This window comes from Triturus cristatus, chromosome 10, assembly GCF_964204655.1.
Source record: "Triturus cristatus chromosome 10, aTriCri1.1, whole genome shotgun sequence".
In the NCBI taxonomy this organism is placed as follows: domain Eukaryota; kingdom Metazoa; phylum Chordata; class Amphibia; order Caudata; family Salamandridae; genus Triturus; species Triturus cristatus.
In genome coordinates this window covers 349,552,078-349,574,401 of record NC_140593.1, presented here as the reverse complement: position 1 = coordinate 349,574,401, position 22,324 = coordinate 349,552,078, and the positions used below count along the sequence as shown (strand labels likewise).

The 22,324-nt window shown below is 43.5% G+C and overlaps 1 protein-coding gene across 4 annotated transcripts in view; it reads left to right on the top strand.

Annotated features, from left to right (window-relative positions):
- Nucleotides 1-22,324, top strand: part of TRAK1 (trafficking kinesin protein 1) — a 561,749-nt gene that overhangs the window by 208,586 nt on the left and 330,839 nt on the right. For all 4 annotated transcript variants that reach the window (XM_085631561.1, XM_085631564.1, XM_085631563.1 and 1 more), the window contains exon 3: nucleotides 11,437-11,737. The gene's annotated coding sequence lies outside the window, so the exon portion shown is untranslated. The remainder of the gene's footprint in view (nucleotides 1-11,436; nucleotides 11,738-22,324) is intronic.

Genomic DNA, 22,324 nt, shown 5'->3' with positions numbered 1-22,324 from the left:
TGCCTGCAAAACAACCTCTTTCCTGCCCTTATCTTCTAGGTTTTTAAATCTACACAAGCTCAATAAAGCTACACTTTGACAGCCATTCTGCATTCGTATTGTGAAAAACAATGCACCTCAAATACGCATACACTTTAAATTTACAGTTATAAACTACCCCTCCTTCAGTTAATCACTATAATGGGACTCTTTACTAGGTAAAAAAAAATCTGCAGGTAAATTTGTTGCTCCAGGTAAATATACAATCGTATAACTGAACTTCCCCAAATGCATGGACATTCTAGTCGCCCTCTTAGAGGCTCTCACCAGTCCTTCAGTCTTTAACCACTTCAGTGATGACTTGTAAATCACCCCACCCTGTGAATTTCAGCTCTGATACCAATTGGCAAAAATAATGTATTCCTCAAACATAAGCTAATGTTTCCTTTTCCACAACAGAGCATTTTTCCTCAGAACTGGATAAAGGCGACAAGTGCCTCTTCATTTTACATTTTTGAGGTCACACCACCTAAAACCCTTGTTGCTTACATTTGTTGTACGTACACACTTTCATTGGGGATCATATCCTTAAGAGGCATTGTTCACAGAATGCACTCGTATTCTCCTCATACACCAACACCTAGAATTCCAATCCAAGCTTAATTGTCTTCGTCAGTTTCCATAAAGCATGGAGTGGAACAGTACATTCTTTAAGAAATGTCGGGTTGAAGTCTACAATTTCAAAGCATGACCTAATCCATCCTTAGATGCTGAAGTAGGCCCACCCTATTCCACACTTAGACCATTTCTCTTGTAGTCTGCTCAGAATTTTCCCCAATCTTTCATAATGTACATTTTAATTGTGTCCAGTCTACACCAAAGTTCAGTCTAGTTTCAGAGACCTCACCCTGGACAAGATTGGAAGCTGATGCTAACTCCTTCCTTGAAATGCGCTGAATCATATAAGTTTCACTTGCTTTCAGTTCACCCCTTCACAGTATAAACCAAAGAAGCATTTTGTAATTAAATCACAGTTCATATGAAAAGACATTTAAACTGTCAATCAAAAATGTAATTTAATTTATCTACTTCAATTTTTGTCTTTGTGGTTCAACATATGTTGGATTTATCACTAGGCAAGTCCAACAAAGGCTGAGTGAACAGAGATCAGCAATTAGAAGTAATCGGGAGGAAACTCCAATTGTAAAAAAAAAAGAAAAAAAAAGGAAACAATGGGGGTAAAAACATGGTGCTGATGATTTCTTGTGGGTCGGGATTGACACGATTCTTGAAAAGAGACTGGTAAATATACAGTTCCGTTTTCTGTTCTAAGAATAGAAACAGTTATTTAAGTTCCAAACACATACAAGAGGACTAAATGATAAATAGAAGTGTGTGTGTTTGGACAGACTTTAACAATCCAATTGGGACATATGGGCACATTTTGTGCATAAAGCTGGTTACGTTTAAAAGGCAGAGAAAGAAAATCTACTCCCTAACCTAGAAACTCAGTTAATCAGACTTCACTGTGGGGTTGTACTAGATTGATTATGAAATAGAGAAAGTGCATGGGTTCAGAACATCAGCTTCCAGATTGATATCCTCCTCTTTGTTCAACACACTTTTAGTAAATTAGTCAGAGTCTGGGATCACACACCATCTCCGCTCATTCAGAGGTCCCAACAAGTCTAAGATATATTTTTGTACTTCTGATTATCAAGTCTTTGTTGAGGTAATCTTGTACTGTATGTCTTTTGATTAACTGTTCTATAAACGTTGCAACCCCTACATCCTACACTACAGAGGCATTTATTTTTCATATACCATTGACAGTTAAGCCACTAACGTCTTGAGCAAATTATGCACGTTCTGGAAACAGGACTCTTTTCCTCAGTTTTGCAATTCATGTCAAACCTCACCAGATGTGTTAAAGTCGATTCTGTGACCTACAAAGATCTCCAAATGTAATAAACCCGAAAGGTACAGTCTGTTTGTCAGAATATTTCCTTGATACCATTGTCCATCAGACACATAAATGGTGCACGGACTAATTGTCAATTTTGAAGATGCAGTTCTAGGACTACGCCCACACAGCCTGAACTTCTGGGCAAGCATGTGTTTTATGACACAGTGTGCAGGACAAGCTTAACTAGCATCTGCCAGGGCTCTCTATTCTGCATTGCGGCGCCAATCTGACTAGTTCAAATCTTCGAAAAATGGACTAGAAAACTGTAATTCTACATTCAGATACAATTCTCCAGTTGACTGGATTAAAGGGGCTACACCTGTTGAGTGCATAGCGACAATCAATTTTCTACTTGGATTGTATTAAATCATTTCTATAGCACAGCCATATCATTTAATTATAACCCAAAGTGCTTTTTGGGTGGTTGAGTCAGTAGCTACTCTATTTCTTTTTCTTTCTCAGAAGGATGTTGGTGGAGAAGAGACAGAGAAATAGTTTTTTTGTTATTGTGTGTAAGGCTCCAAAGATTGCTATTGAGGTGTCCGCGATTAATATCTCATGCGCCTTTGACAACCAACCCTCTAATTTATGAAAGATTTATGCACATCCTGGAAATGTGACTTGTGCCCCCTCACTTTTGTAATTCATGTCCGAACTCATAAGATCTGTTATAGAAGATTATATGCTGTGACCATCTCTGGAAATGCAATAAACCGAAGTGTAAAATCTATATTTGACATGATATTCCTTCGATACCATGACCCATCAGAGATATAGTGGTGGGCGACTATTTGGCAATTTTGAAGATCCGCTTTAAAGACCAGACCCACACAGCCCTAACTTCTGGTCAACCATGGGCTTGGTTGACATCTGCTCCTTGCCTGCAATGTGTAGCTACACAGCAAAAGAGATGCTATAGTGTGATACCATGCCAGCTTCTGGATGCCCCTTTGCATGGTTTTGATTGAGGTTTCTATGTGGAAATAACTGGCATCCCCCGCCTCCAAATGCGCGTAAGGCGAGTGCTGGGCAGGCAACACATGCAATTTTTTGTCTGTTGTCCCATTTCCTCCTAGCGCTACACAGGTTCTTTTTTCTGCCCGTGCCACAGATGGCATAGCCACCAAATTCTTGAAGCGCTTAGAAACCGCCCGAGTGTTGGAATGGTGTTCTCTATAATAAAGAACTGGGATTTTAGTATTGCGGTGGATTTTACATTGTTCGTCAGTCATTGGCTGGGAGCTTAGCTATGTACAGTGCCGGTACAAGTGTCCCAGGTAGTAAAGAGTGCAGCGTTCTGTCTCATTGCACAAGTCGAGGAACTAACTATTCATAGGCCCGTTTACAATCGCTGCCAGGGGTTGCAGTGCTCCACGGAGCATGCTGCCAGCACAGAAATACACGCACATGACCGTGAAGGTCACATGCAGAGCCGGTCCTGCTGCGCGAGCTCATTGTCCCAGCCCAGGTTGGACTCCCTTGGAAACCGGAGATACTTCCAGTCCGCATCACACCGTGTCACTGGTGAGGAAGACATTTAAAAACATACCGCAGCTCGGCGGGCTTTTTTCTTGCATGTTCTTCTACGTTGAGAGGTTTGAATAAATGGGGCAGGGTCACGGCGCTGCTTTTATTTCTTTCTTATGTCACACAGGTCCTGCCACGCCGACCGGTCATTGCGATGCTCTCACGGGCTTGCTTAAATTTGTGCAGCGGAAATACGGGGTACGAAGCAGAGTTGTCATTTCGTTATGACCGTTCTCCTTTGCTGGTTTCTGCACACCCTTGCAGCTTCTGCCGCGCTCTGAACCCTCTATCTTTGTCGAAGTTTAAATCATGCTTCCCCCGTTTGTTTGTCTTTTCCTTGCCGCGGGCTGTGTGCAGAATTACGCGGCCAGCTGATGCCCAGAAGAAAGCGGAAAGAAAACAGCGGAGTATCGCTGCTCTCCGGCTGATTGGCGTATATTATAATATATATGACGCACAGGAGTTGCTGTTTCTCTTTATTCGTTCGTGTGGTTTCTTATGTCAAGGTTGAAATGTGTCCCCTGTGCAGACGGTCTGAAATTAGTCTCCGGACCAAGACTGCATTGTCAAGGTCAAAGTGCCTGTGTGCAGTAAGAATGCCTCCATTGTCTCATTAACGCTGACGTGCAACGCAGGAAGCCGCCGAACAACTTCTGTCACGTTTCAAATTATACGGTGATCTGAGATGACCTACTGTGCATTTGAAGACACAACTGCACACTTATTTATACGATCCACGTTAGAAAGGCGTCGCTTTACAGGCGTGTCTATGAACTGTGTGCGTACTGTGCATTTATTGTATTATTTTGTTGTGTAGATGTATGCATGCTATATGTCAAAAGCCAGATGGGTCTAGAAAGGGTTTGTAATTGGGCATTTTGGGTCTGTTTCCGCCCCCTCTTTTCTCACTCGCACCAAGTGGGGTAGGGGAAGGTATCCCCTCTCAGGAAGGGTCAGGCTGGGTCTGCCCCGCTCACGCCCTTCTGAGGGTGGGTGGCTGGAGTTCTGAATCGGTGGGATCCATGTCATGAGGTGCAGTGTGCATCAGTTCCTAAAGTGTATGGCCGGTTGGCCCCGACTCTACTGCTGCCATTGTGGCCGCCCCACTGCCCAGGACCAGGGGTTAGCTCATGTATACCTTCATTATTCCTCTATCATATGAAACATTAGCCTGTGTAGTAACATCCGAGGATAAATAAAGGTCATGGCCTATCCTGCATCTTCAATTTAAAAATGTGTTGCGTTCAGTAAAAACCAAGGCAATTAATGAACTAAAAATGTAATAAATTAATCTACAGAAGTACGAAAAACAACACCGGACCAAATTGGATACATAAAAAGAATAGTTAAATACAGCTTTTAGCATCTAGTTAAGCACAGTCTGGCAAACTATCGTGCCGTGAACCTAATCTTAGAGAAACTAAAATCACCATTAATGACTCTGGCATTTCCACTTGAGAGACTAACTTAATTTAAAAAAAAAAAAAAAAAACGGAAAAATCCCAGAATGGTCCACAAATTTTAAATGTGATTGATCACAATGACATAACCCTTTTAAGAGGTTGCACTAATTTAAGGAGGTAGTAGTACGTAATCCAGTATTTCACAAAATAAGAGACTAGTTGTGGGTCATTATTGCACAAAAAATTAGACAATAGGATCAGGAAACCTCGCCCACTCTTTCATGGCATGCCTCATCATCGGTAACCTTACCCCGTCCTTTTAAAATCGCGCTATCAGGACTGACTCTACCTATTATTTAGGGAGTTCTTTATAGGAGGCTACTGGAAATGGAAAGGGATTTAGGTTACTAAAATTACCTCAAGGTAAACCCCAAAACATTTCTTTTTATTAAGAGAATCATGGGTAAGATTAAAAAAACAAAGGAGGGATGTGGAATTAGATATTATGGCTCATGCTGGGTACTATGTGTCGGCTTCTATTAATGCCCAAACGGGTCAAAGACTTTCATTAGGACTATTAAACTTCCCCATCAAAATGCTACATGTACTTATTCATACATAGCAATTCTAAAGAAAAAATGGTTTCATACCTTATTATGTCGAATCCAGAAACCGAATTGCAGAATAAAATGTGTTGGGATTAGGATATCTTGCTTACTCATGCACAGAGGCACAACTAAGAGTCAATTTCGAGAGGGGGGGGCTAATAATTTTTTTGGGGGGGTGGGGCCTAATTCTTCCAGCAATCGCAGAGTGAAGATGCAGGGGCTCTAAGAAGGGGTAAAAGAAGAGCAAAGCCTCGTTAACAAGTAAATGGTCTTTTAAAGACCTGGGAAGTACTCAGGTGCGGCTGCGATAAGCTCAAAAACTGTCTGTGTGTGTGCCCAGGAAGCTGTCTCAGCCCGGGCTGACATACACGATGGGGGGGCTGAAGCCTTTTGGTTTGAGCCCAATGGGTGTTGCGAGCCTGCTCATGCACCACTTGTGAAACAGTAAAAACGAAATTTTTCAAAGTGAATGGAGTGAGAACACTGCAAATAAACAGTTGAGGGATTGTTACTAGCAAGCTGGCTAACAATACATCACTGTAGGTTCTAAAGCCATTCCTAATGAGCAATGGTTTTAGGAGCATTTTCCCCTCAAACAAGAAGGAAGGGCATAAACATAAAATATGGCCAAAAGACTCACATTTGTTATCACAGAGTCTAAAATTCAATTTAAAAATCTCAGGAATTTTTCCAAATCGAGCAAAATTCCAACAATATATTCCAAACAAATCTAAGGCTGATGTATGTATTTTTTTGTGACTAAATGTTCATGTTGCTTACCTCATGCTTCTCAACTTCGTATTTCAACACATTGGTGTCCCCTTCAAACACACGAAGGGTGCATATTCGGAAGCTTTACGCTCCCCTGCATTGATTCACCTGCCATAGCTTACCTTTCCCTCCTGTTGGTGCACATACTTGGGGTTTATACAATTCCAGTCATTAGTTGTACATATCTCACAACTAAGCTCATCTGCAGAGGAGAGCATTACACTTCATGCAGGAAACCTGGTTTTGTTTCCGGTTATTAAAATAGGAACTGAATTAAGCACTTCGTGTACCCTCCCGCTCAGTATAGTGTAAATGTATGATCGTATTTTAGTTTCTCTTTTCAATGTTCCCTGATGACAGATAAACCTACAGCAGGGTTGTTGCCTGTAATATAATGTGTTTTATGTGTAGTGTCATCCTTCCAGAATGATGGCTCTGGTCGAAGTCTATATTTAGGTCCTCAGAGCACTAATGCAGTAATTCTTTCTGTTAGTGAAACCTGCCATGAAGCTGCAGAACCAAAAGGGTTACACACCATCAGTATTGCTTTACCCCCTGTTGGAAAATGCCTCTTTTTGCATGGTCATCCCCTTTTTTGGAGTATTTCTGTTTTTCAAATTCTTTACACTGGGGCACTGCTGACCAGTGCATGTGCTCTAACCCCTAAAACATGGTAAAGTTGGCTAATCCCCAACTGGCATTTTTGACTTGCCAGTAATGCCACATAGTATGTGGTGCAGAAAATACACCAGCAGCATGGAAAGCTAAATCTCACCTTTGGACTGATGCACATATTATTCCGTCCAATAGACTGACAAGGAAAACATGGCATCAGGGCCTACAGATGTATCCCTGCTGTTGCAACTTTGAAACCAACGAAAAGCAAGGCAGTAGCGGTAATTTTCCATCCCACTGGTCCTAAATTTGCTTTAAAGTTTTGCTCTGGTGCTCACTCCACGAGGTCCTACCGCCCATCAACCTTAAAGTTAAGCAAAATCTATAAAAAGGTTCGAGCGGGGGAACTCAAAGATCTTTGACTAATGTGTATCAAGGTATGTCAGTTAGCATATGTTCAGTTTCACTAACGATATCTGTACTATTCAATGGCTGTCCTGACCTTTGATTCAGAATCAGAAGTACTTTATTACCAAGAATTATATTCTTATAGAAATATTGCACACATTTCTCGTTCATAAAAAGAAAGAAAAAAACAAATAATTTTGGTGAACTAAAACATCTAATCATTGTTGTATTCTTCCGTCACGACTACTTGTCGATTAGATTATTCACTTTCAACTATATAAAAATTAACCTCCCCCGCCCTGCACCACCCCTTTGATTCATTATAAACATGCAGACGTATGAAGAATAAATGGAATAGAATGAATGAAATGATCTCCTTGAACACAACTCAATGGATTGTATGTGGAATTAGTTGTGGTTATTACAGATATTGTTTGTAAAATTGAACATATACTGACTGGTATACAGCAGTTCACAATAGCCAAAGGTTTTGGAGTGGTCCTATCTTGGTATACTTGCTGCAACTTTTTAACCTGCAGCTGAACCTGTCTTGGTAGGACAGAACTCTACTTTTAAATATTAGGTAAGTCATCCCTAAGTAGGCCCTGTAGCCCGCCTAGTGTTTAAAAGCAAAAGGTGTAAGAATGTAAGGTTGTCATGTTCCTACACTGACTATTCCACAAAATCTATTTTCTCTGTATACAACTGTAGTTGTTTCTCTGAGAAAAACTAAAGTACAGTTAAAATATAACGTTTGTTAACTTTGGTTTGGAATAAGTTGCGGAGGCCATTTAACCACTGTTTTTTAATACTTCCTAAATAGCGATTTTGTTGGATTTTTGATAAACATAGGGGTATAGTATTGAAAGAGTTAGACTTTGGCAGCCTGTAGCTCTGAGAGGCTGATTAGCATGGTCTGTCCCTCCGTTCCCCTTGAAGAGGTGTGAAAACTGCTCCCGCAGCAGAAACAATGGCTTGGGCCTTTTGACAGGAAGACCTTGGTGTGTGATAAGTGACTCATCCTGTCTCAGGAAAGGTGGTTAGCGCGGGTACAGTAATTTCATTAGTTTGAAAGGGATCAGGGTGAAGCTTGGCCAATCATAGTTAAGTGTAAAGTGAGACGTAGATAAGAGGGGCCTTATAATCCCAGGGCACACCATAGCCATCCAGGTTCCGTTCCAATGGCGAGAGAGATTTTCCCGCAGGATCCTGGCATTTAGTCAGAATACTTCGTACAATGAGTTTGTGATTCTGACACCTTCCATACAAAGCAACACCTACCAACTCTGTCATACAACTGCAAGGTACCATTAACCTAGGTGACACATTTTTTTACTATAATACGTTTTTATTAATGTTTTTAATGTACGTGAGTTGATTTTGCTGTATTAGGTACAATACAGTAAGCAGAATGTTTTGCTAAGGAAAACTGTGACACATTTGCTACATTGTCCAACAATCTGAACAGAATATTTTCTTATCCAAAACCAAGTTTAAAAAAACTAAGCTTCAAAACATGGCAAAGCGAATCTCAGTACAGGTCCTATAGGTTCAAGGATCCCAAAATCCAGCATCTTAGTTTCCCTCTTTCCTCCGACAATGCTCCTCATAACCTGTGCTTTTCCTGCCCAACGTACCTTTTAGGGCTTTTCTTTGTCATGTTTTTAAAATCTTTAAATGTTGCTTTCTTATAATCACTCACTTTTTTAGAACAAACGGGCTGTGAAAGCAACAAAAAGGTGCATTTCAATTGCACTTGGTCTATTCAAATCAAAGATGTCTTGCATGGTATACATTTGTCAGCCTTTCTCTGTTTAAGTACAGCCTACAATCTTGAAGCAGATCTTAACTTATTATTTGATTTTTCATATGCACAATAGTGCTAAAACACACATTTAAGAGGGGAGGAAAAGCTGTCCTAAATTACATAGTGGCTTAAGGAAAACAACAGAAATAGCAAAGTTAATAGAGTTACTTCCCAACTAATTCATAGAATAGCGCTTAGAGCAAAAACGTAGAAAGAAAATTAGAGAAATACATCTGCATAATGAGGTGAATTATAGTCACAAATAGATTTGTGATATTGTAGCTTAAAGTATGATTAGCAGATACTGTCAAACTTCTCAAAAGCTGAGACTTTATACGAAAGTCCCATTGTTATGTTGTATGTCACTACAATCTGTTATCATTTTGCTACCCCCCACTTCTCATATGGCTGACTTAAAATGCCGAATAATTAATCACTATTAAAGAAAACAAGAGCGACCCATACTTCCTTGTGAGCTGGGTAAGTACATTAGTACAAAAAACAATGTTCACAAGGAACTAATTTCTCTGAATAATTAAAGGATCTGCAACTCAAGTAATTGCTCAGATTAAATCATAAACAAAAATATTGTATACAGTTATGACCCTCTCTCGAGTCCAAGTGATATTTACATTAATTTGGTCTTTATACTAATTAATCAAAACAACCCATATACTTTTGTCAGCAAGACTACCTGACTTCAGCCGAAGTAGGCAATTTAATTATGCAATATCAAAAATGGTTACATATAATTCCACATTAAATATTTTCAGTGTGCCCCAGTGAAGTGACTATAACCTATTAGGTGAGGATTCTATGAGACAGTGAACAAACAAGGAAAAACAGATTATTGGTGAAGTACAGAAGGATGAGCTAGATACAATTATGATTATTTAATTTTTTTAAGCTCTCTTTTGTCTGTAGTCGACGGCGTTTCGACCTTCTCTAGATACGGGGTGTCATCAGGACGAAGTTACTGGGGTATTGTGGAGGAAGAAAGATGTGTATGAGTAGATATGGGCTGTTACAGATAGTCATGAAGGGCTGTAGTACTGATGTAGACTTTAAATTTAGTGCCTAAATTGCTTATTGGACAGTACAGGATTAATCACGTCATATTTGCTATGCACGAACACTACGCTCATTAAACCCTTCCAAACAGACTACATGCACAACCCACACGTACTGTTTAACACATTTCCCACACTTTCAAACCCCACATTCACAACACTGCACACTTAACGTATGCTTTGCACTTGACAGACCCATAGTACTAGGCTCACCACTGTCCGTGACTACTTCTTCATAGGAAATGAAAGACCTGGAGAGTTGTTGTCATAGGTCTTTTAATATTTTTTATCTAGAGCTCAGGAGGATTCACCCTACATCTTTGCCCTTGTCCGTCTCTGGTGAGACATTGAACTGTGCTTTCGCTAACTGTCCATTTAGGACAGACCCTGAACGAGGGTTAGTATGTTCAATGCACTTAGGCATTGCTTGTCATCTACTTGCCCTCTCAGAAGAGGGCATGCTTCATGAATATAAATTTTATCGCTAACCACGGGAAAGTCTTATTAAAAAAAATAACCTACCCCGATCACCACATCGGTAGTAGGGCATTTTAACTATTCGCCCTTAAATTTTTGTCATTCTGAACTTTAATTTCACTTCCGCATAGTGACATAATGCTGCAATAAACACCTGATGGTCTCATTAAAGGCAAGAATGCAGAGTTAGTTTTGTTTCAACGTATTAATGTCTCTACCAGGGGTATTACTCCTCTATAACCAAAGTGTTTCTTACTTTTGTAATAATTCATGTGAGTTAATCTAGTTTGTCTTCATATGAACCTCTTGTGCAGTTCAATTAAGAGTCTGCTGTTTCAAGCGGTATATACATTTCACACAATTACAATGTTTAGGTAGATGTCAAGTTTATGTACCATGGCCACTATTAGATGTCACTGCGGTCCGGGAATCTTTGTAGTGATGCCCAAAAAGAGATTCCACCAGCTACATCCTGAAACCTGTGAAATCAAAGCATTAGCTTTTCAGAGGTACCTACAAGTTGGATATGAAAATAGTCACCCCATATACCTAAGCTGAGCTGATATATAGCTGTATTATCTCACTTCTATGAAACAACATTGGACGCCCCAGACAAGTTTAATGGCGTTACTGTTGGCACATAGAAGAATCTTTAATGAAGAATTGTAAACCCTAAGCCACCAACAATTTTCAACTTTGTGTTTTTGCATTAGCTTGGTCGAGACAAAATGGAGCTTATTTAGCCATGTAAAACCCAAATGTAAGAGGTGCAGAAGCTATGATGTCTCCTTCTTTTCTTTCCCAGGTACATTTGGTAACGAAACTCCGATGCTCGGGAAGAACTATATTTCAGTGTGACAGGGACTAAGCCGCCAGCACTGCTCCCCCTGAAGGCAATGTGCCCGCTCCGGTGAAACCTGCCAAGCTGGACGCCACAGTTTTGTTCGAAGACACTTTGGCCGCCACTCTGCCCCCCTCAGAGCTTCATGGCCATGCAGTGTTAGCCTGTGACGCAGGCCTTCGTGAAGAGCAGTATGTAAGTGAAGCCATCGAAGCAGGAGATGATCCAGATCCCAGGGAGTACCGGGATGCCGGCACCATTACCGGTATGTGCTTTTTATGTATCAGTGCCTGCTTTCAAAGTAGATGTCAAGCATATAATATTGTGGATATAGCCTTTTTATCCAATTAAAATATCTCACTTCACATTATGATTAAAAGTACATCATATGGAACAGCCTCCTCTTGTTTTAAAAACCTCCACTGAAAAGGTATTTGAATTTAGGATTTTCCATCTTCGGTTGATTTCTAGCGGTTTCGATGTGTAACACTTTAATATCCACCTTGAACATTTTTGTTCTCCTGTAAGTCGTATCCACATAATAAAGTTATGAAGTTAAGAGCCCGAATGCCCTTCATTTCACTATGACGATACTTAATTGTATCTAAAGCAGTATTTAAGTTGCTCTGCTTTGTTATAAATTTCCCGGCGTGACACCGGCTTGAATTTTTAAAGCTCACCCATTAAACATATCCAAACCCCATTTCGTATATCCAAACACCATTAATCGTATGCAAACCCCATTTCCCATATCCAAACACCATTAATCCTAGCCAAACCCATTTCTCGAATGAGCACTTAGTCTTCCTCATCTAAATGTTCTTTATCTTTATCCTTCAAACTTGGTCTAGTTGTATCTTCATCTTTTCCTCGCTCTATTTCTTTGCTTGTTTCTAAGAAAAAATGTAAAAAGTCCACATCATCATCCTTTTATATGCCCCCAGCAGTGTAAAGTAACAAGGCACTCGTTTCTTATTCATATTAAAGATAGCCCTTCATTGTCATCGGATATAGATAATTGAACACAATACCGCTCCCTCAGAAAGGCTGCGTTCATTCTTCATATCACTTGTGCTATTCCGCTTGCCCTCCCCCATAGTATCAAAGAGGAATGGTTAATTATGCTCCTCCCAGCTAAAAAATTGTACAAAAAAGAAGTTTGTGGAAAATGAAATAAAGGAACATCATCTTGCGTACAGATTAAAAGCCCCTTGCTCACCAGTCTTAGTCACTTGCTCCTTAAGTGGACCGTGCACATTGACCCGCCTCCCTCAGCCCACTGTCTAATCAGCACACCTGCAAATTCCTTCCTGCATTATAATCTCTTCCCAAGAGCAGCACATGTGGTTGGGGCCTGTATCTAGGGCCTCTTTGTGTCTGTCTTCTGTACCGTATAGAAAAGGCAAGGCATTAATGACGCTGATGTTAGATTTACAGCACATTAAGGACCAGGGATTGAACTCTATGAACTGACTACCAGTTTGCCCTCTTTGTCTCTCCTCTAAACCCTATACGAGACATAACCCGAAACTAGCCCCTTGTCAGGGAGTTAACACATTCTTCAAGAGCTCCCTTTTGCAGGAGAAACCTAATTCTTTCTTAACTTAATTGAATGCCAGACTTTTTTTTAATATCTCGGGATGGAGCTGTTTTCTTTCCTAATGGGATGCTCCACTCTGATCAGCTTGTGTTTTATATCCGTTGTTTACTGTTTATTTTGCAAGGTGCTGCTATCTTTTGTACCTGAAGCTCTTAGACTGTAAGGTATTGTGGACCTTCTTTCCCTGCAACTGTAACCCATTCTCACGGGGCACACTTGTCTTGGCAAGCAGGCTGGCACTGGTGCTCTAGGTGCAGGTGGTCTTAGATGTCCCTGGGTGATGTCCCCTCACCCAGCTGGGAGACTTGCAGGTGTTTAAACTCCTGCCCTGGTCACAAGCAGGCTGAATTACTCCTGTTTTTCATCAACGGCAAACATTCTCTGATTAATTCTTAGCTTTCCTCCTTCATCCTAACAAACTTCATACCCCAATATACAAGATGGGTCAAATCCCTCTCATTCACCCCAGCACCTCCCACTCAAAGAATGCACTGCAAAAAAGAACAAACAGCCGGCTCCAACTTTCCTGAAACATGTGAAACTGTTTCTCCTAGGAGAATACTTTGCAGTGGCAGTGCAGGCCCTGGTCCTTTGCCACTTAGCCAGAGGCAACACCCAGACAAGCATAATGTGTACTTTTTTTGCCACACTCGATTTCTGGAATTTAAAATAATGTATATGAATTCAAGATCTTATGATGTGTGTTGGAAAGTGTTGGGAAAAATATATAATTTGCAAACATTTTATCTTAAATGTGGTCTTTGTTTTGTATGTTTTATGACTTCTACATGGTCAAAATTAATAAATATATGTTTCTTATGTGTTGCATACATTTTTGCACAGTCTGCACTTTTGCTAGTTCTTAATTTCTGCATGTGGTGGTTCTATTGCTTTTCTGTCCTTGTGACCCTTTGGCGTTCTGAGGGTCTCTCTCTTTTTAGGTCTCGGCCTGGCGAGAGCAGTGCATGCTCTGCTCTACCATGCAGAGGCCTTTTGGAATCGATACGATTCCAGCATGCACGCGGGGAGACAAATCAGACAAAAGATGTGCACGCGGGGATTAGATGCTTTACTGGCGGCGTGATATACTGGGGACTTTTTTTTTCTCTCGCCGCCAGTAAAGGCAGTCCCCACATGCACATCTTCTGTCCGTCCCATGACGGGCCGTGCTTGTTTCATATGAAGGAAGACTGGTGACCTCATTTGTGCGTGACGCATGCATGGACATGGGTTCCGTGGTAAAAATGAGCTGCCTTCATCAATTGGCATGCTTGGATTTATTTCTACCAAACACGACAACTTCACCTAGCACACTAACATAAACTTGATTTTTTAACCAATTGGCGCCGATCCATCCCTTCTACGCAACCCCTGGGGTTTAAACAACGCTGCATTAAGCCTCATGCACCCACCCAGTCTTCCGGGTCTGACGGGCCTCCTTTGGGTACTGTGGCATTTCCGGGTGTAAACAAACACTGCCATTGAAAGCCAAACAGTTGCTCACGTGTACACACGACTTTGGAACCGGGAAGTTGGTCAAGAAATGTAGCTTTCCACACATGGACGCTAGTGGTCTGTTGAAATCTATGCGTGCTGAATCTAGGACCCCACAGCTGGCGATTAGTGGGGTCTAAAGGTGCTCAGCTCTGTGCACATTGAGATGTTAGTGATATGTGGCGGTGTCCTGGCTAGGCTCCTGTGCATGAACCCGTTAGGGTATTCTCTGCCTTTTAACCCACACTTATCATCATTGGCACCAAAATGTGAATTTGTGGAAGGTATGGGTATCAACGTACAAGGTTTTATAGCGCGAACTCGACCCGAAGGTATTGGGGCGCTTTACATGAGATCCAGTTATATTACGCAATGAAACTGTCATTTTTTTGGGGCACAGGACGAATACGTGATTTGCCTAGAATCTGCAATTTTATTCTTACAGTAAGAAGGCCAACATTGCCTTTTCACGTTGAACCCGATTTTCATTGTAGAGCTGTTGGATTTTATTTTACGAAAATGCTTACAGTTTACATTTATTTTTCTTATCTAAATGTTAACGCGTGCTTCTTAAATTATGTTTTTCTGTTTCTATAACATGTCATTGCATGTGCTATGTCTGTCTAGGACTTTCCTTCTTCTGGCCCTTCCTACGCCTATTTGAGTGTCTCCTACACGTGACATTACGCTTGGTTGACCAGGTGGGAGGTGAAAACATGAGGGCATCTTTCTGGGGTCCTTTCATCATTTGGGCCTTTTGGGGTCAGTAGGACTTTGAGCCATAGCCTCTGTCAATTCCTCTCTCCCGTCCCTACCTGAACCCCCCTACACCCACTCACTCACTCATTCTTTGGTGAGCACCATATATACTTTCTTTGACAGTTAACCCTGTCTCCAGTGTGTCCCTCCTCCACCGCCTCCTGGGCAGACTCTGGTGGTTTAACAGTGACTCCTATGAACCGCTCCTCTATTGCTCCCAGGGTGCAGGCTTGTCAGAAGTTGGTGGGAGGCCTGGGGGCAAGAACATAATGCTGAGCCCTCTGGATCCTTTTTCCGGTTTGGCCAGGTGCAATTAGAAGCACCTGTTTCTAAGTGTTAAAAAAATGTACTTGAAGGAAAGAGTGATGTCTGTTGCCATCTTTTGGTCTGACCACACACAACCTTATGATTAATGAAGATGACAGGATTGCTTGCAATTAAAAATCTATAAATACATTTTGCTGAAGGAGAGGAGGAGCTGAAATGCATGGGTCCTGGGGCATAATTCCCCCTCCGCTCCTCCCTGTGACAACCCTCCTCGGAAAACTGTATATAATATTTCTTGGTGGTTTGACAGCGGTTCCAATGGGTTGCTCCTGGGACGGCTCCATGGGATAATCCCTGATGGCTTAACAGTGCCTGCAGTGGAGGTATTCTCTCTGTGACAACCTACATTTATTTAATGTATCCGCATCTTGTACCTGATGTCGGGGCCACAAGAGATAGCCTGGTGTACCAGGGGCGTAACGCAGGCCCCTGCAGTGCGGCGGGGGGGCAAGCTCCAGGGGGCCCCCCTCAGCAGAGCACTCCGTCCAGAGAGCTCCGGATTGAGCCCGGAGGGGGCCCCTGCACGTACCTTGCAGGGAGGCCCCCTCAAGTTTCGTTACGCCAGTGTGGTGTACCTGTGATCCAGGGGCCCTGACACCCTTCATAGAAGCAGTGTTTCGAAGGCCCTTGCATCCCCAATGCTATTATGAGGTCTTCACCCCTCAGCCTTTGCGTGCTTGTACATACTAAATAGTGCATGGGGCATCGTTTTGTTTTATTTTGCTGCAGGAGGGAGGCCTACTCTGAAGGCCTTCTTCAGGACACCATTCACTGGCAACAGTGTAAAATCCCACTGTCATTGAAATTGAAGGTTCCAGCCAATATGAATAGATCCAAGCTACACTGCCATTACAACTGAGATCGTTATGGGGTGATTGATACCCATATAGTTGAGCAGTTACTCCTTGGAAGGTAGAAACTCCGGGGATAAGTTAAACAGATTCCGTGAAGCCTCTTCAGAGGAAGCTAAGCTGGATTTTGAGGTTGAAAGGTGGTGCTGCCTGAGAGCTGCAGAGCGATTCAAATGATAAAATACCCAAGCACCTGACCCAGCAAGGGAGGACCCCTTGGCGTAGACCACTGGCCCCAGAAGCTGTATTTAAATTAACAAGCATTTACAATGCAACGGTCTCGGCATTGTTAAAGTTAGAGCTATTGGCATTGCTCATGACAATGCCGTTTGTTTAAATGTTTTAAAAACAAACACATAAAAAAAATAATGTCATGAGCAATGGCAATAGCTCTAACTTTACCAATGCCGAGACCATTGCATTGTAAATGCTTGTTCTTGTGTGGACTCGTGATTTTGCAGGGCTCGTAAGTCGCATATAAGGCGGTCATCAGAGGCTAGCAGGGTGCTGACACTATCTGGAGAGACCTCTCCTACACTTTCTGGAGAGACCTCTCCTACACTATCTGGAGAGACCTCTCCTACACTTTCTGGAGAGACCTCTCCTACACTATCTGGAGAGACCTCTCCTACACTTTCTGGAGAGACCTCTCCTACACTATCTGGAGAGACCTCTCCTACACTATCTGGAGAGACCTCTCCTACACTATCTGGAGAGACCTCTCCTACACTTTCTGGAGAGACCTCTCCTACACTATCTGGAGAGACCTCTCCTACACTATCTGGAGAGACCTCTCCTATCGTTTGTGTTACTGATTTGCTTCTTTGTAGGAGATGAAACTTTTTTTAAATTTCAGCTTCCAGATGAATTTATAAATGTCAGCCCTTGTTTGTGGATAGTCAAAATACTCTCCGGGCAGAATGACAGTCCGAGCGGAAGGAGTTGCTGTTCAGCATTGTCTAAGTTTATTTCTGACAGATTGATTATTGTATTTGTTTTTTCTGTGTTCAAAGTCATTTGCGCCTCGAGTTCTTGTTGGCTGATTTCTGATTTGCGTGCGTTCTCTCGTTGGCGTCTTCTTTGCCGTCTTTCCCGGAGTTTTGCATTCCTCCTTTTTCTGTTTTGGGATTTGCAATCCTGGGGCTCAATGTTTGGCGCCTTTCCTGCCGTATAAAAATTAAATTCCTCGGCTAGCGTTAACTTTGGTCTATGATGAACTACCCTGTCTACTCTGCCTGTATTTTGTTCCGACTCTGATTCACACAAGTGCCATTCATAGGCGAGGAATGGGGTACGGGGGGTCCAAGGCTCGCACTGGCCGACTTTGGAGCAGAGGAGTGAAGTTTGAATCTCGGCGCGCCTGAGGAACATCCTGTGAGCCTGGGCGAATGAAATATCTCCCAGAAGAACACCTCAAAGAAGGTACTTCAACATCGGGGGCGGGTTGAGGCTTGGAGGGAGACTCAGCGTGGGTGTGGTAGAAGGGAGGTGCATTAGGGGCACTCAACTTGCCAGCCTAAGACGGGGCAGCTAGGGATTTAATTACAAGGTTAAGGCTGGGAACCAGGCGGCCTGGGAGGTTTTGCAAGATAAGAAGAATGGAGTCTGGCCGGTTAGGATCCATGGGGCGTTCCTCCACATCTGGGGGGAGGGGAGGCGGGGAGGAGGGGTGTTGTGGCGCCAGGCACTATAGGGCGCAGCAACCGGAGAGCATGGGTTGGCGCCATTCTTGCCAGGCCGGGATTCACCTTTCAGAGGTGGGAAGCATGCCAGGCCTCAATGTAGTGCCCCAATGTTGGCGCTGTAGCCCGGAATACAGTGGCGCAGACACTTTCAGACTCTGTGGGCAGAGACACAAAAACCGCTGCAACGCAGCGTGGATTCCTTATATTTACCAATTCAAGCACTGGGCATCTGAAGGTGGGGAAACGGCAATGAGCAAAACTGCTGAATACCCGCTTCTGAACAGCAGAGATTTGTTTCCCACATCTAGGCGCTAGACGAAGAGAGAGCAGGCAGGGGCCTCGCTCTGATTTGGATAGGTCTACGGGACGTTTGTCCCTCCCTTCACTTTTCCGCTCCCCCTTCCCCACACAGCCCCTAGCTGGCCCCGTACCTTGTAGAGCCACGACCCTCCTGAGCCGTGGCCGCTTACTACGCGTTGCTGGAGAAGGTCCGGCTTCCTCCTTTCATCTGCTTTGCTGGGTGTTCCACTTCGTCCGGCTTCTGGGGTCTTCTCCTCTGAGTCAGTGGCAATCGTCAGTTTTCCTTGCCCCGGGCAAACGAAGAATGTCTCGATGTCCCGTCCTCCTCCAGGCAGCTCCGGTGTCCGTGTCGAGGATCCTCCAGGCGATCACCCCAGACGTTCTGTCTCTTTCACTGCCCGGGCCGAGTGTAAGGGCGCGTGACAACAACACAGCGCGAGGGGCCCAGACAAACACCGAAAACGGACCGGAGCCGTAGCCATGGTGAGGAGTGGGGCGGGGTGATGCTGTATGGTTTGGAAGCGCAATCGTAGGTCTGGCATATGGCACAAATATCACTGAACTTTATTTGTGATATGGTGTAGAGCGAACATGGCACAAGAGTTTTGCCAAACCGCCGCCTTTCTCCGAGGCAGAGCAGAAATGCCTCGGAGAAACGCAGCGTCCTTTTCGGAATCGGGGGCGTGTTTGTCTTTTCTCTCCTCCAGCCATTGGCTGGAGGAGAGAATGAGACTTCTTGCAAAAAACACGCCCCCCGATCCGAAAAGGACGGGGCCTGATCGGAATGACTGACCTCTTCTCCAATGGCTGGCCAGCATTCAAGAGGCCAGCCAATGGAGAACAGGGGAGAAGAGGGGCGGGTTCAAGCTCCTCTTCTCCAAGTCATTAAATCTCCGACTTCCGGTTCTGCCTTTCGGCAGACCGTACGTCCTCGACCTAAAAAGAAATTAACTGTGGTAGCACACAAAGCAGTCTTCAAATGTATGTCTCCGAGAGATTTGTTTAATGTGAGGATGGATACATGATTGGATGAATTATTAAGTCAAACATAACAGGACCTTTCATCGTATTACTGACTGACGGCCTTGTGTTTTATTTGGGGTCCTAAACAGCACCGCTGTTTTTTTTTTAAGGGGGAAGGGGGGGTTGCCTAAAGTCCAACCCAACAATGCCATGTTGCTAACTGTGCCTAGAAAATTACTTAATGCGTTCATACTCTTTCATGAGTTGTTTAAAAGTTACGACTCAACTTAGTAAAAGCTCTTTATGATGAATATTGAATACAAGTGGACATAAGGCACTACTTCCTTGTTTGGTCCCTTCTACTTGGCAGGTCACACACTCAGGTGAATTCATTAAGCCAGATCAGGCATCTAGCAGTTTGCACCCAGTTACGGCAAACAACCCGTAAAATGACCTTTTAATCAATGGATGGGGACAGTGGTATAGCTGGGGTTGTCCTGCCTATCCCCGCACCCTCTGCCCCACTCTCAGGTGGTAGCTGCAGTTGGCAAAAACAGACACTGCCCATCAGCCTGGGAACAGCAATCTTGTTCCCGTTTACATTTCACATTTTATTTACTATTCAATTCCCTCAGAGGATTTGTTTTTAAAGGATTTTATGTTTCTGAACCTATTTTAATGCAACATATTACTCATGTAAAGTGCGCACTGTGAAAAGAGCTGCCTGTATATATCTGTGCGAGTTCAGGATGTGAGTGGATATTTATAAACAGTTTTGAGTAAGAGCTGTGAAGTTCAGGCGGAAGGCAGAGCAAATTTCTCACAGTGCCTGTCAGTGGGCCACAGACCGGTTCAGAGTACATGGTCATCTAATCCTTGGCCTCTCTTTAGAGAGCATAGAGCAATGCTGAGGTGGGCCAGTTGTAAATGTGATTCTATGCTGACGTGTGTGAAGGTGGTACACAGCTATAGAAATATTTCCAGGGGAAAGAATAAAGTAAAGGCAAAACTTATAGCTGAGTGGATGCATTAGTGTGTCTGAGGGGGTGAAGGCATAAGATGCAAGAAAAGTATGTGGAAGAAAGAGTGAAAAGAGAGTGCTAAAGAGAAAAGAGATGAGGTGTGAGATATGCAGAAGTAGGGGTTCAGTAAGAAATCAGGAAAAAGGGCATTTATTCTGGTGTGCTGTACACATATACCTCCTGCTGCCCCATGCTGAGTCAGGTGTAAGAAACTTCTCCTGTCAAAATGCAAAGTTAACACAAAAGGAGCCCCTTCCAAAGGATATGAGACAACATGACCTGTCTGTGTAAAGTGGCCCGGCGCCCCATAAATGTTTTTTTTCAGACTATTAAACTCTTGAATAAAAAAAACGGCCGCATAAAAACTGTCTCTTGTCAATAGGTGTGTTTATTGCACAACTCAATGTTCTCTAAGCACTTCTAAATGTTCCAGAGGAGAGAGATAAATTGATTTGCCCAGGATCACACAATTCAGTCCCAGGATCACACAATTCAGTCCTGTGGGGAAGACAGGATTAAAACTCTGGACTCTTGTTTCCAAATTTGAAAAAAATGAACCATTGGGCCTTCGAGAGAAGAAGTTCGCCTTGACGAACTACTCAGCTGTGACCAAATGAAAACGTCGCGCCTGGAAGCCCCATTGGATGCCGCGAACAGGTGGCTTTGCCGCCAGGAATGTCCCCCTTGCATCCGGGAATTGTCTTGTCATTTTGCCGTCAAACCTCGGAGTACGTTTAGGGGAAAAAGAGCCAGGAAAATTCCTCCTGGGCCACCCCTTAAGACTTTAAAAGCGAAGTATCGATCTTGAGTTACCCTGCTCCACGTGGCTCCGCTGCGCTCGCCGCGCAGCTCTATTCCCTCCCCAGAGAAAAAATATGGGCGACAGATAGGGACACACCTGGGCAAGAGGGGAGTCTGAAGTATTGCGAAAACAAAGAACAACAAGCATTGGCATAGCCAATAGGTCTCGCCTTTGGGACCTTATAAGTGTTTAGCTATGCAACAGTTGCATAACTAAATACTTATAAGGTCCCAAAAGAGAGACCTATTGGCTATGCAAAGCGGGGTGCGGCCGCGAAAGTGAATGTGATCGCGGTAAAGAGCGGCACTCGCGCCCGCGCACATGCACTATAGCTCTAGGCTGGCTTGGTAGCACTTTTTGGAGCCCTCTCAATAAGTCTCGCCAGACCAGCGCATGCGCTGGGTCAGGCGAGACCTAAAAACTGAAAACAAACAGGGAAGCGCCCGGTACTGTCTAACGACTGGGGCTTCCCTATGCCTGGCAAAGAAGATCGGAGTGCGCCCAGGACAGGAGAGCGCCACCCCCCCTCTCTCTCAGGTAAAACAAAGATGACGTCGGGCTGTCCAGATGCGCATGCACGCGCATCTGGATAGCCCGACGGCGTTAGCAGCGCACAGCTTTTTACATGTGCCCGCGTGCGGAGGGACAAAGTTGGCGTCGGGCTATCCACATGCGTGCGCATTTGCAGCTGTATGGACAGCCCAACGTCATCTTTGTCCCTCCGTACGCGTGCACATCATGAATTGATTACAAAAAGCCCTCGCCTGGCGAGCAGCTCTGTGCGCTGCTAACGCCAGCGGAGACCTAAACAGGGAGAGTGCGTGCAGGTTGCTTATGCCAGTTGGGTTCTGACCGTCAAAGATCAGCGATTGTTGCACACTTAAAAGGAGGCAATGGTACGTCTCTGCAGATGTCAGCATTACCTTCTGGAGGTTTATGAGCCTCTCCTTTGAGTCATACTGATCATAGGTCACTTACACCTGTGTTCCAGAGATCTGTCCTTGACAGATCCACGAATTGAAAGATAAGTCCTTTAGCTACAGAAGTAG